General features: G+C 46.1%; 1 long non-coding RNA gene across 1 annotated transcript; it reads right to left on the bottom strand.

Moving 5' to 3' along the window:
* Positions 1-1,908: 1,908 nt before the first annotated feature.
* Positions 1,909-14,440, bottom strand: LOC142010622 (uncharacterized). The gene is made up of 4 exons (XR_012644847.1): positions 14,396-14,440; positions 6,175-6,253; positions 3,781-3,904; positions 1,909-2,119 (listed from the first exon to the last, which is right to left on the bottom strand). It is a non-coding gene; the product is annotated as an uncharacterized LOC142010622 (long non-coding RNA).
* Between the last annotated feature and the right edge of the window lie 810 nt (positions 14,441-15,250).

A 15,250-nucleotide genomic window follows, 5' to 3' on the forward strand; every position in this document is an offset into this window, starting at 1 on the left:
AGAATGTCCACGCGTCCCAGGGCACCCTTTCAAAAGTACAGGGTCAGAAATGCCACAGGCAGGGTCGCACGGCAGCCAAGCCCTTCCGGGACTGTCGTCAACCGTTCCTCTAAAGGGCCCCTCCTCAGGAGCCTCGGCCTGTACATGCTCAGGGCCAGCCAGCTGTCCTGAGGCAAGCACATAAGGAGGTGCAGAGAAGGCAGATCCCACCCCCATTGAGGCTGTGGCCAGCATGCTGGCTGCAGTGCTGGCCGTGGTCTTGCAGTGGCTTTGGGTGGCCACCCTGGTAGCTACCCTCCTGCACAATGCCTTCATCCAGTCCCCTGGGCCATGTATCGCTTGTGGGGCTACCACACATGCATGGACTGGTGGGACTGGCTGGTGCTGGAGGACTGAGGTGATGACCAATGGCTGCAGAACTTCAGGATGACCAAGGGAACATTCCTGGAGCTTTTCAACTGGCTCACCCCAGCTGTCCAGCACCATGAAACCTGGATGAGGCTGGTGCTTCCCCTGCAGAAAAGGTTGGCAATCGCCCTCTGGAAACTGGCCACCCTGGACAGCCACTGTTCGTCGGCCACCAGTCTGGGGTGGGCAGGGCCACTGTCAGGGCCGTCCTTACTGAGGTAAGCCATGCTCGGGTCACACTCCCACCACAGGCAGGGAGCAGGGGGAGGGGGCTCCCTGACAAGGGGCATGGTCGGGAACCATGGGGACGGCCCCGGGAAGGATGGGGCAGAGGATGGGGATGGGTGGGCACATAGGGGGCAGGCGGAAGGTGCCTTGGGGAGGAATGCCATGTAGAGGACGTGGGGGGAACAGGGGATCAGGGATGGGGATGGGCAGGAACGCTGTTCCCCAGTCCACACTCCTACGTTTGTTTTCCCCTCATGTCCTGCACATTGTCCAGGACATCAATAAGGTCCTCCTCCAGCAGCTGACCTGTGTTGGGGACCTCGACAGCACCCTCTGGGGATTCGATGAGTTGGGCTTCCCCAACTGCTTTGGGGCACTGGGTGGCACCCACATCTCCATCCAAGCACTGGAGCACAGTGGCGGGGCCAATGTAAACTGGAAGGGCTACCACTCTGTGGTGCTGCAGGTGCTCATCAACGCCAAGGCCTAGTTCATGGACATATGCATGGGCTGGTCTGGCTGCGCCCACAATGCCATGGTGTTCTAGAACTCTGGGCTGGGCTGTTGAATGGGCAAGGGGACCTACATCACCAAAAGGGTGCTCCCCATTAGGGACACAACAGTGCTGCCCTGCATCATGGCCACCGTGGCCTACTCCCTGCAGACCTGGCTCATGAGGCCATATATGGGTCACACTTAGCCTACCCAGGACGTTTTTAATGAGCAGCTCAACCAGGCCTGGAATAGGATAGAGCAGGCATTTGGATGCCTGAAGGGGTGGTTCCACTGCCTCCTAATGAGGTTGGTGGTGGGCCTTCCCAATGTCTCAGCTATGGTTGAGGCATGCTATACCCTGCACAACCTCTGCATGCTCAGCCCTGGCCACAAGCATGTGGGCCAGCTGGAAGAGGCTGACCGAGGGGTGGTGGGTTGGCCAGGTGACAGGGGTGAGCCAGGGGACAGAGGCATTGTACTGTCAAGCTGGGACTGAACCCAGCTCCTCTGACGCCACAAACCGTTAGGCTTTGTAACAACAGTAAGAAATGAAAGATCTGCTCATAGGAGTTCTTTGAACCCTACAGAGACATCTGAATCATGGTTTACATATACCTGAATGTGCTATTTACATGTGATCAGGACTTTTTATTGTGTTTTTAATTTTAAAAAAGATAAACAAACTGGATTTCTAAAGGAGAAGAATGATAGAAACAACCCCTTGGCCTCCCACCAACTCACATGTACACACACCCGCTGCAGCATGATGATCTCAAACCAACTTGCTTTTATTAAAGGGAAAGTAACAAATCTTATAGGTACGATACAAAGGCTGCCTTCTGGAATTTCTCCACCTCACCAGGTTCTTTTCAGCCCAAATGAATGACCCTTCAGGGTTCCATCGAAGCAGGATCTAATGATTTTAGAAGCAAGTGGCTCTCTTCCAGATTCCCAGAGATCCTGCCTGGACAATACCTAAAAACGTTTCCTTTATAAAGGAGAGAGAGTCAGAATTCTGATTTCCCAAGTTTTCCTGTAGAACATGAACAATATAATGTTAGATATTAAATCAAATACATGGGAAGGAACTGCCCAGACACCAAATGGTACGTGAAGAGGTTCTGGATTAACCCCAGCACAGGAAACAGTATTCTCTCTAATTTTTTCCATCCACAGGCAGAATAAATTTTTCTATGTGCACAGAACATGTGCAGATGTGCACCACGTTGACAGCTGTGGGTGCCTGCTGATATTCTGCTAATCAGCTGGGTGGCACCTGAATCTCTCCTGAGTGGCCACTTTGCTACAGCTGAAACTAAATAAAGAAAAAAATTGTGGAGCTGGAAGGGACCTCAAGAGGTCATCAAGTCCAGTCCCCTGCACTCACAGCAGAGCTATCACCATCCCTGACAGATTTTCTTTTTCAAATCTAACCTATCCCAGACTCTTGAAAGACCCCTCAAGGGCTGAACTCACAACCCTTAATTTTCAAAGCCAGTGCTCTAACCCAGTGGTGTCCAATGGAAATTGAAAGATCACCACATGTGTGGTTGTCATCTTTCTATATTTGCAACAGTGTCCATCCCCACAGCCAGGCTCCCCTGCTCTCCCCATCTAAATAAATGCTCTGCCCCAGAGCTAGGCTTCTCCAGCCTCCCCCTGTGAATAACTGCTGGAGACTCACAAGAGCTACCAGAGCTGCTGCCACCTGCTGGAGCCGCCAGGGCCGGCTGCCACCACAGCCAGGCCACTGCTGCTAGCGTCGCTACACACTTCTCCCACCAGGGGTGCCTGCGCGGGCAGGCGGTACTTGCATGAGCCTGTAGGAGGAGCTGCATTTAAAGGCTCCATGAGCCGCATGAGGTTCCAGAGCTGAATCACAGCACCGCGGTGTCCCATTCACTACTTGTGGCAAGTGGTGAGTGTACTGGACACCATGACTCTAACCACTGAGATATCCCTCCCTTCCTCTTAAGAATGCAGGGAAATTCTAATTCTACCTGAAGCCTGAGTCTAGTCTGGGGCCAGTTCCTAGCTAGCAGCCCTGCCTGGTCAGAGCAGGGATTTTGGAGCATGTCCAGAGAATTGACCAGGAGACCAGCCCTGCCGCTGGTGTCATGGCCACTTCTGACTAATTCCTCAGCTCCCACTGTGCAGAACCAAGGAGTTCCCAGCATCACATCTCTCCCCCCAGTCTACCTCTCTCTGGTGTTTTAGTGGGTTGGAAAGTCTCTCCCACTCCGCACTATTTCTCTAGGATCTGTTTCTGCTGCAACATTAATGTGACCAGCTGAAAGGCCTGTACATCTTATGGCACCAGCAGTCAGAAAGAAGCAGGACAGGAACAGAAAGGCCGGCAGATTTTCAATGTGGCTGAGTTCACTTTACTGAGAAACCTTCATGATAAAACCATTCCCATTCATTCCTAGTAATGTTAACATTGGCAACAGCAAGATTTTTATAGGATCTCCCCTGGTTTTCAAAAGTGTGTGTGTTGGGGGGGTGGCAGCGTGGGGAGGGATGAAGGAATAAAGTGCTAAGAGCTGAACTCCTTGAAGGATGGAAGGATTCATCAGCTCTAAAATTTAAAGAGAATACTGAACTATTCTGTTCACACTTCATAGTTTCTTTTCTGGAATTTGAGCTTACCTTATACAGCAAAAGCCCGCCAAGCATCTTCCGGAGTAAATTAAATGAGGTCTACATCTTCTATAGTAACATCTTCCCCCACGTTGTCTACATACTGATGGCCTTAGCTTCGCCTGGGAGAATCCTAACAAAGAAAAAGAGTCTTAACTGTCTTTCTTCAGAGAAGGTGTAACCCGCTCACCCTCTGACTGTGGTGTACTGTCCCATCTCATGGCTATGAAACAACTTACAGAGATTTCAGTCAAAGGGCTAGATGTGTTGGTTGGCAGCTGCAGAAACAATGAGAAGTTATGGGGCACCTTAAAGATTAAAGCCAGGTCTACACTAACCCAGGGTTTGATTTTGCACATCAGGCAGAGCTGCACAAAATCAACTTCTGAGGGGTTGCAGTCGACCCCTGTAAGCGAGTAAGGGAGTTTCTCCCATTGACGTTCTTCAGTTAGGACATCCAAGTAAGTCAGCCGCAGATACACTGATTCTAGCTATACAATTGCCATAGCTAGAAGTGTGTATCTGCAGTTGACTTACTTTGCCTAGGGTCGACATAGCCAAGCAGATTGTCTTGTTGTCTTTTAGCCAATGCAGTAGAGGCTCATGCATTAAGATCCAGAATTTCCAGGTTTGGATCTGCCCACAGATAATTGGGGTCTGTCGGCCTTGCAAAGGGATAACTGTAGTAGAGATTCCAGGATGACCAGCATCTCCCATTCATTAAGACCAGGCCAAGTCAGCCCAATTACCTTCCACTGTCAAATACCATAGCTTAGTGCTATTTAAATGGTTGTAGTTCTGTCCACATTCAAGGACAGCCTCAGAGAAGAGAATGGAGCCATTTAATTAAACAGAGCACTGACTCTCCAGCTGCACAATTTAAAGCTGTAGCTCTGAGCATGGGAGTCCTTCACTACTCCATAACTTTAAGAAGAGGAAAGCGAAGGTGAGCTTATGTTGCTAACATCGTTATATGGCTGGGTTGTGGATTTCATTGCCTCAGGCTCTGACAGCAAAGCATCAGGCAACATAATGCAATTCGGCAATTGTAGCGCTAAATGGTCTGATTAGAAGACTATAACTTTTTGAAGGAGGAGGTGTTGAAAAAGTCCCTTTTGGCGGCGCTCCTGCCTGTCTGAAATTCTGGTCTGATTTTCTTTGGAAGAGTCATTGGAGAATAGTATTTTTACCCCCCAGTTGCTAGTTTTTGGTGATATTATGAAGAGACTCTTACTTTGAAAGGCAACCCAAACATACACAGACAAATCTCTTAGGCTATTTATTTTAGAGCACTTCTTGTTTTAAAACTGTCTACTACTAACCAATAGAAACCAAACCCCTCAATGACTGATTCACTGTCATGGCTTCAAACACTGTCTCTCTCTTCTCCCACCCATGATATCATTTCTTGAAACAAAGCCCAGTTGTTTGTAATGGCATGTTCTGGGTTAGGGTGGAGTTAAGACAGTGAGAGGATGAGCTGGCTTTTTAGGCCGTGTCTACACGTGCCCCAAACTTCGAAATGGCCGTGCAAATGGCCATTTCGAAGTTTACTAATGAAGCGCTGAAATGCATATTCAGCGCTTCATTAGCATGAGGGCGGCAGCGGCGCTTCAAAATTGACACGGCTTGCCGCCACGCGTCTCGTCCAGACGGGGCTCCTTTTCGAAAGGAGCTTATTCGCATGAGCTCGAAGGGGACTTCGAAGTAGGCGGGGTCCTTTCGAAAAGGAGCCCCGTCTGGACGAGACGCGCGGTGGCGAGCCGCGTTAATTTCGAAGCGCCGCTGCTGCCCGCATGCTAATGAAGCGTTGAATATGCATTTCAGCGCTTCATTAGTAAACTTCAAAATGGCCATTTGCGTGGCCATTTCGAAGTGTGGGGCACGTGTAGATGTAGCCTTAGAGATTTGGGTTCTTTTCCCAGCTGTGTTACTTCCTAGGGGGTCCTGAGGCCTGATTAATATGAAGTCAGGTTGTGAAAGGCACAGAATGACTAATACTAATCAGCAGCAGAAGTTGCATTTTGAGTCGTGGTCTCCTGTCTTTCCTATGCACCATCTCTCAAACCCTGGGGTATATTAAAACAAAACAGCAGTCATGTAGAACCTTAAAGACTAACAGAATAATTGATTAGGTGATGAGCTTTCGTGGACTTCATTTGATAACACCCCATTCAGATGTTCAAAAGATTGCAGATAAAAATGGGGGCTGGCTTAAGCTCCAAACCGTAGCAAGAGTTGAAGAAAATGCTGAGGAGACGTGAATTTTATTTTGACTGATCATAATTCTGAAAAATCTCAATTTTTTTTTAACTTTGAAGCAGCCACTGGAGCTCTTAAGAAAAAGGTGGACTAATTTTTCCAGTGGGAAGAATACATTGCTTGTTTTCATTTACATCTTACCCATGAGCACCAAGAAGACAACAGCAAAGAGCAGATAAAGGATCTTCATGCTTTGAGGTTGGCTGGAAACTCAGTGTCACTAGAGAGAAGAGGAATCATGATCAAAAGGACACACAGGACACTAGGGATTGAGACATGCTGAACTGTTGAAATATATCTTTAAACCAAATAACATTTTTATATGTGTTTTGCAAGCTTTTTAGAATAGTAATTATTCTCCATATAGCACAATAGATGTTCTCCAAGGATTTCAGAGAAATAGAATGGTGTGAGACAAGATATGCTTCGAATCCAGATGTCTTCTAAGTAATTTTGATTAACCAATTACTTACCTTAGGTTTCTCATGGGAATCTCTTTTTACTGACCCACAGTGTAGACTGGAGAATTACTGAATATTTATGTATTTTTATTGCCCAAAATAGAATTGAAAGCAATTAAGAAATTACAGACAGCAAAAGAAAAGTGGTTGAATGCTCATATTTATGCACTTTCTAAGACTGAAGTAATCATGTGATGTTACACTTTACCCCGAAATAGAAAATCACATCAAATCATTTACAGCTTTATCACAGCCTTGAGGAAAACTTGATCACGTTTCTTCACTCTACTGGCTGGGTGACTTTGCTACCAACATTGAACCAGGAATATTTAGATGCAGGTTTTTGTTCAATTCTGTTCTCGGGTGGGATTAAGGAAGTGCCTGTGTCACTGCAGCCAAAGAACTCTAAGGTTAGAATTAGAAAATAAGAAAAATTACTTAAGAAGTAAGGGCTTGTCTATACCTACCAGAAAATTGAAGCGCTGGCAGTCGATCTTCTGGGGTTCGAATTAGTGTGGCTATTGGGGCCGCACTATATCAAATGATCAGGGCATTGCAGTCTACCCCGATATGTCTTGCAGTTGTGAGGTGTCAGAGAGATCAATGGGAGAGCTTCCCGCTGTGGGAATGGTTGACTCCAGCTATGCAATTCTTGTAACTCACGTTGCATATCTTAGATTGATTCCCCTGCCCCCTGCCAGTATAGACCTGGCCTAGGACTGACAATTTACTAATTCTCACACACTAAACTCCAGCCACATCATGTGGATGCTGATTTAAATCAGCTGTTCTCGACCTCTTTTTAGTCTTGCCCAACATTGGCATTTATGTTGTGTGCACCTGCCCTCTGACCTTTCACTGTAGTGAGAAGGACACTGCCACCTACCTGTAGTGATGGGCTTGTGGTGTTAGGGGGACTTTTCAAGCACAACTTACTTCAATATCCACACAGATTTCAGGGCTGTATTTTTAAATTTAATCTCAAAGATAGTGAGTGGGTGATGCGACCCTGTGTATCAGGTCACAAGGTAACCCCCTCATGGGTTTGCAAATTCATAGTCATCATGGAGGGCTGAATTTGACTAGTTAACAATCCCGCTCACTCACTCAAATTTCGCCTGGCTACCCACAAGGCCACAGAAATCTGGCTCAGGTTGCTCTCGGTCCTGATGGGAAAGGTCAGCTGGGACAAATTGGGGTGAGTGGCACTGTGACATTGCAGACATACTGAACTACAAGAGGGCTCAGCGTTGCCCTCAGGAAAGTGTGGCAGTTCCCTTCCCTGGGCTGACAACCTCTCCTTAAAACTATTCTGATTTCTTTGGAATTTTATCAGTATCCTTCAGTCTTCGGTGGTTCCCCATAAACATTCAATGGTAATTAACTCTTCAAATCGGGGAAACAGTGTTTCTCTCACTGGCCATTTCAAAGAGTCTTCCTCTTTTTTTGCAACGTGCAGAGTGGTGAATTATCCCAAATTTATATGTTTTATATGCTTTAACACAGCACTAAAAACAAGTAAAAAATTACAAAAAGAAGGGAGGTGGTTAGATGATCAGGTTTATGGTATTTCCCAGCACTCAGCAATGGAGGAGGGAGCTGGTCCCATCCCTCACTATTTGTACTGGTGTTTGCACACCCCAGAGCTGATGGAGCTTATGAGGTGACTGAGGACTTCTTGTTGTTTTTGCAGATACAGACTAACACAGCTACCGCTCTGATACTTCTCAGCTCCAAGCACTCAAGCAGCACCAAGCAGCCTCTAGTTTCATGTAGCTACAGCTCCCACTTCTGGCCTCTCTCCTTCTTTATCTCCATGTCCTCCTATCTGCTTCCCCCCCCCGTGCCCTTCCCTCCTGCCCTGTTCTCTTTCTCTGAACTTCTGGTCTTTATCTCTCTTAATTCTGTTCATTTCAGTCATCACCTTAACTTACCTACTCTTTTCTTTCTTTCTTTCTTTCCCTGCTCTGCTACCTTCTCTCTCTCTTTCCCATATCCTTTCTTTCTGCCATCTGTCTCAACTCTGGAAATCCCCACAAATCGTAGTTCTCCCAACCTTAAGGTTAGTTCATTAATGGGTGATAGAATAATGGACGACTACTGGGCAGTACACCTTTGGATAGTGAATATTTCCAGATACAAGGAATTTGGATAACTGGAATTGTTCTTCAGATGTTTTTAACTTAAGCAGCTTTAAAATAACTAACCATTCATTGGGGGTAAGCATAACACCTGTCGCTTTGCTACTTCTCCATTCAAACTGGCATGAATGTGTGTTCTCCACCTTGGCCTCAATGAACCCCAAGTGGTTTCTTGAGCTACCGAGAAAGTTCATTCTGGTAGTTCATTCACTCAAGATTTTATGACAGTTTTGTTCTTCTCTTTCTTGATCTCACAGCTGTGTCCCTAGATAAGACTTTAAAGAAAGCATTAACAGGGTGACTATCAATTGGCTTAATTGGCTTAATCTAATTCTTAATTGGCTTAATCTAATTCTTGACCTTCCTCCTCCACCCTTCCACTCTCTGATCTGCTCACCTTGATCATTTTTTTTCTGATTTGTCCTCCTTGATTACTGTTTTTGGTTCTCTGTGCCTTAAATATTGAGTCTGTTCTGGTATGGCTATAGAATCATAGAAGAGTAGGACCGGAAGGGACCTCGAGAGGCCATCGAGTCCAGCCCCCTGCCCTCATGGCAGGACCAAGCACTTTCTAGACCATCCCTGAAAGCCATCTATCTAACCTCTTCTTAAATATCTCCAGTGATGGAGATTCTACCACCTCCCTTGGCAATTCGTTCCAGTGTTTGATCACCCTGACAGTTAGGAACTTTTTCCTAATGTCCAACCTGAACCTCCCCTGCTGCAATTTCAGTCCATTGCCTCTTGTTCTATCCTCAGAGGCAAGGAAGAACAAGTTCCCTCCCTCTGCCTTATGACACCCTTTTAGATACCTGAAAACTGCTATCATGTCCCCCCTCAGTCTTCTCTTTTCCAAACTAAACAAGCCCAATTCTGTCAGCCTTTCTTCACAGGTCATGTTCTCTAGACCTTTGATCAATCTTGTTGCTCTCCTCTGGACCCTCTCCAATTTCTCCACATCCTTCCTGAACTGCGGTGCCCAGAACTGGACACAATACTCCAGCTGAGGCCTAACCAGCACAGAATAGAGCGGGAGAATGACTTCTTGTGTCTTGTTCACAACACACTTGTTAATGCATCCTAGAATCATGTTTGTCTTTTTTGCAACAGCATCACACTGTTGACTCATATTTAGCTTGTGGTCCACTATAACCCCTAGATCCCTTTCTGCTGTACTCATTCCTAGGCAGTCCTTTCCCATTCTGTATGTGTGACACTGATTGTTCCTTCCCAAGTGGAGCACTTTGCATTTGTCCTTATTAAACTTCATCCTGTTTACCTCAGCCCATTTCTCCAGTTTATCCAGATCCTTTTGAATTATGACCCTATCTTCCAAAGACGTTGAAACCCCTCCCAACTTGGTATCATCTGCAAACTTAATAAGTGTACTTTCTATGTCAATATCTAAATCATTAATGAAGATATTGAACAGAACCGGTCCTAAAACAGACCCCTGCGGAACCCCACTTGTTATACTTTTCCAGCAGGATTGAAAACCATTAATAGCTACTCTTTGGGTACGGTTATCCAGCCAGTTGTTCACCCACCTTATAGTAGCTCTATCTAAGTTGTATTTGCGTAGTTTATTGATAAGTATATTATGTGAGACCGTGTCAAATGCTTTACTGAAGTCTAGGTATACCACATCCACCGCTTCTCCCTTGTCCACAAGGCTCGTTATTCTATTAAAGAAAGCAATTAGATTGGTTTGACATGATCTGTTTTTAACAAAACCAGGCTGGCTGTTCCCTATCACCTTACCACCTTCCAAATGCTTGCAGATGATTTCTTTAATTTCCTGCTCCATTATCTTTCCTGGCACAGAAGTTAAGCTGACTGGCCTGTAGTTTCCTGCGTTATTCTTGTTCCCCTTTTTATAAATGGGTACTATATTTGCCCTTCTCCAGTCTTCTGGAATCTCTCCTGTCTCCCATGATTTTCCAAAAATGATTGCTAAAGGCTCAGATACCTCTTCTATCAGCTCCTTGAGGATTCTAGGATTCATTTCATCAGGCCCTGGTGATTTGCACACATCTAATTTTTCTAAGTAAATTTTAATTTGTTCTTTTCTTATTTCAACTTCTATACCTACCCCTTTTTCACTAGCATTCTCTATGTCAGGCATTCCTTCGGATTTCTCAGTGAAGACCGAAACAAAGAAATCATTAAACATCCCTGCCATTTGCAAATTCCCTGTTATTGTTTCTCCCTCCTCACTGACCAATGGCCCTACCCTCTCCTTGGTCCTAGTCTTGTTACCAATGTATTTGTAAAAAGCCTTCTTGTTTCCCTTTATGCTTGTAGTTAGTTTGAGCTCATTTTGTGCCTTAGCCTTTCTAATCTTGCTTCTGCATGCTCATGTTATTTGCCTATATTCATCCTTTGTAATTTGTCCTAGTTTCCATTTCTTATACGATTCCTTTTTTATTTTGAGATCACGCAAGATCTCCTGGTTAAGCCAAGGCAGTCTTTTGCCATGTTTCCTATCTTTCCTACGCAGCGGGATAGCTTGATTTTGGGCCCTTAACAATGTTCCTTTGAAAAACTGCCAACTCTCCTCAGCCGTTTTTCCCCTCAGTTTAGCTTCCCATGGGACCTTACCTACCAGCTGTCTGAGTTTACCAAAATCTGCCTTCCTGAAATCCATTATCTCTTTTGCACTGTTTTCCCTTCTAGCCTTCCTTAGAATTGTGAACTCTATGATTTCATGATCACTTTCAGCCAAGCATCCTTCCACTTTCAAATTCTCAATAATTTCCTCCCTATTTGTTAAAATTAAATCTAGACTAGCTTCCCCCCGGTAGCTTTTTCAACCTTTTGCAATAAAAAGTTGTCTGCAATGCAATCCAAGAATTTATTGGACAGTCTGTCCCCTGCTGTATTAGTTTCCCAACATATACCTGGATAGTTGAAGTCCCCCATCACCACCAAATTCTAGGCCCTGGATGATTTTGTTAATGGTCTAAAGAAAGCCTCATCCACCTCTTCCACCTGGCTAGGGGGCCTGTAATAGACTCCTAGTAGGACCTCATCCTTGTTTTTGACTCCTCTGAGTCTAACCCAGAGACTTTCAACCCATCCATCTCCTACGTCCATCTCCACCTCTGTCCAAGTGTGTACATTTTTTAATATACAAGGCAACACCTCCTCCCTTCTTTCCCTGTCTGTCCTTCCTAAGCAGGCTGTACCCTTCAATACCAACATTCCAATCATGAGTATTATCCCACCAAGTTTCTGTGATGCCAACGATATCATAGTTGTATCCATTTATTAGTACTTCCAATTCTTCTTGTTTATTTCCCATACTTCTTGCATTTGTATATAGGCATATCAGACATTGATTTGGTCTTGCCTCCCAGTTTTGCCCTGGCCCTCTTTTTACTCTCCCAGTGTAGCCCATACTCCCTCCCATTTCAAGTTCATCTCCCAGGTATCCATGCTCTCCACTTACCTGCAGGCTTTGCTCCCCTGCCCCCGTTGAACCTAGTTTAAACCTTCCTCACTAGGTTAGCCAGCCTGTGTCCGAATATGGTGTTCCCCCTCCTCGAAAGGTGAACACCATCTCTGCCTAGCAGTTCTTCCCGGAAAAGGATCCCGTGGTTAAAGAAACCAAAGCCTTCCTGGCGACACCATCTATGCAACCAAGCATTCACCTCCAGGATACACCTGTCTCTGCCTGGGCCCCTATCTCTGACAGGCAGGATCGAAGAGAATACTACCTGAGCCCCAAACTCCCTGACCCGTGCCCCCAGAGCCCTGAAGTCACTCTTGACCTGCTCAGCGTCACACCTCGCAGTATCATTAGTGCCCACATGGATGAGAAGCATGGGATAGTAGTCAGAGGGCTGGATAATCCTCAACTATGCCTGTGTAACATCTCGGATACGGGACCCCAGCAGGCAGCACACCTCCTGAGATGAAATGTCGGGGTGACAGATGGGCGCCTCCGTCCCCCTCAGAAGAGAGTCTCCAACCACCACTACTCTACATTTCCTTCTTGCAGGGGTGGCAGTAGACTTCCCAGCCTTGGGGGTACAAGGCTTCTCCTCTTCTGTACGGGGTAATTCTTGGTCTCCTGTATCAAGTACAGCATAACGGTTTTCCAGTACCACAGTGGGAGGGTTCTGAGCAGGGGTGGGACACTGCCTGCCGCGAGGAGTAACCACCTGCCAGTGTCCACCCTGGTCCACCTCCTCCAGTGATTTATCAGCCGTTCTGTGCACTGGGACAGTTACCTCTGCAGTCTCCACCTGAATACTATCCAGGAACTGCTCATGGACTCAGATACTCCTCAACCTGGCCACCTCGTCCTGTAGCTCCCCCACCTGCTGCCTGAGAGATTCCACCAGCAGGCACCTTTCACACTGAATATTCCCCTCAGCCTGGGTATCAGTAAGTGGGGATGGCAAGCCACAGTCCTTGTAGAACCACACCAGGATCTGGGTAGAAACATCCATGGTCAGGCAGTCTGTCTGGCTACAGGCACAAGTGGAGGAGACAGCAGTAGTGCTGGCACAGGTGTTGCGGGTCTTCCTAACCATTACAGTCCTCTCTGTCACAGTCCCTCCCAAATTCCCTCTTAAACTCCCCTGTCTGCGGCTATGGTCTGAAGAAGTGGGTCTGTCCCACAAAAGCTCACCTTAAAAATTATTTTGCTTGTCTTTAAAGTGCTACTTGACTGCTTTTTTGTTTTGAGGGTGATTATCAGAGCACTTGAGTATTTACCAGACAAGTTACCAGACAGGAGGTGGTCCCAGGAGCCCGTGAAGCATCTCCCAGCATTCATCTCATTCACATAATTCAGGCAAATAAGTAGGAGAAGTAGTTGGGCTTCCTCTCTGCCTAGGACAGTGGTGCCCAAAAGGGATGTAAGGATTACCACCACCCTGTCACACCCTTCCTGGGACCACCCCTCAAAGCCATGCACCGGCCCCCCCTAGCCAGGCAGCCCCACCCAGATTACTCACAGAAGTTCTTAAGTAAAGGTGTATTTACTCAAATTAAATTACTTCAATATATATAATTTTCAATTGGTGTTTTTGAGCTAGTTAGGTACATGCCACTGGTGATGATGATGGTGGTGGTGGTGGTAGTGATTGGAATGGGTTTATAGCTGGAGATTTCAAAATGTGTCTTGAATATGTACAGGTAAGGTTTCCATATTTGAACTTTGAAGAAAGAGGACAACCCTGAGAGGGTGTGTACCAGTATCAGTTAATACAAGTCATCCTGTATTAAGGCAATGTTGATAGATACAGATACAGATACAGATACAATCCCTCTAAGGAATGTCATCTTTGTTGACAGTTGACATATGGTAACCCTAGTACAAGGGCCAGCCCCTTGGAGGCACTGCCAGTTTTAGATTCCTTAAGGACTAAATGTACTAAAGCAGAGGGGTGGATAAAAGACGCCCATCTATCCAACATCATCCCTGGGACTCTCTACATCTCCTTTAATGTCAAGAAATAAGGTGGCCAGACACACAGGTGAGGGCTGCCAATTCCTGAGTAACTTAGAGAGAGTAGGAGATGGGGGGTTATACAAACAATGGTTTAGACAAGCACCCTGTACCTCAGGGTCACAGAACCTGGACTGATTTCTCAAAACCTAGAAAATTCACTGAGATTGTTAGCTCAAGGAAAAAAGTTATGATAGCTGTGTTCTTCTTATTGTGTATTCTTCACAGCCGTCTCCCTACACAGAACGTTAAAGAAAAATTAATAGAGTGGTTATCAGAGAAAAGACTTAAGTAATTACCAGATATTGGGTGTTCCCAGTTGCCACGTGGAGATGACAGTTCTGTTCACTGTGTTGTGCAGATCTTGTGAGTTCAGCGAATAACACGTTGACCAAACCTGCCCACATTTTATAGGTTCCAAAGGCTTGGTTTCGTCTTGGCAAAACTGCTGTGGGCCAATCAGAAAGTGACCCCATGTTCGGCAGGTGGGGGAGATTTGTACACTCCAGCCACAATTTGGACGTTAGAATTCTTGCAACCCTGTCTGTACAGAATTCCAAGGCCTTTGTGGGAAACATCTTGTGCCAGCCCAGGTTGTGTTAGATACGTTAGGCTGCTGTGTTTTGTGCAAAACATCTTGCGCATATAACGAACACCTGCTGGTTTAGCTCTGATCAGCAATGTACTTCCGCAGGCCGCTTCTCGGAGGGGCATCCCCGAAATGTGATGCCCGGTCCTCTTGACATGACTTCATATCACACCCTCAGTCTCCACAGGAATAGTTAAAAGTACAGCTCCAAAGTACAGAAACATTTACCTGAAGTTAGTGGATGACAAAAAGTTTGGGGCAGTGATAAATAAGGATGAGGACAAGGTAGTCATCTTGAGTGACCTGGTTGGTTTGATAAGCTGAGCCTAACGAAACAAAATGCACTTTAATAGAATCAAATGCGAGACCATCCATCTAGCAAGAAGAAATATAGTCCAGACCTGCAGGATGGGGGACTATATCCTGTATAGCAGTGGTTCAAAAAAGGGAGACTGTGAATTTCCAGGTGGGAGCAGCCTGTGGCTGTGGGCTCATGTTTGTATGACAGCCTGAGCAATGTCTTTCTTTGCTGTTAGTGCTGTGATCGCATCTACCCCTTACAAAT

This window comes from Carettochelys insculpta, chromosome 3 (assembly GCF_033958435.1).
Source record: "Carettochelys insculpta isolate YL-2023 chromosome 3, ASM3395843v1, whole genome shotgun sequence".
Taxonomy (NCBI): domain Eukaryota; kingdom Metazoa; phylum Chordata; order Testudines; family Carettochelyidae; genus Carettochelys; species Carettochelys insculpta.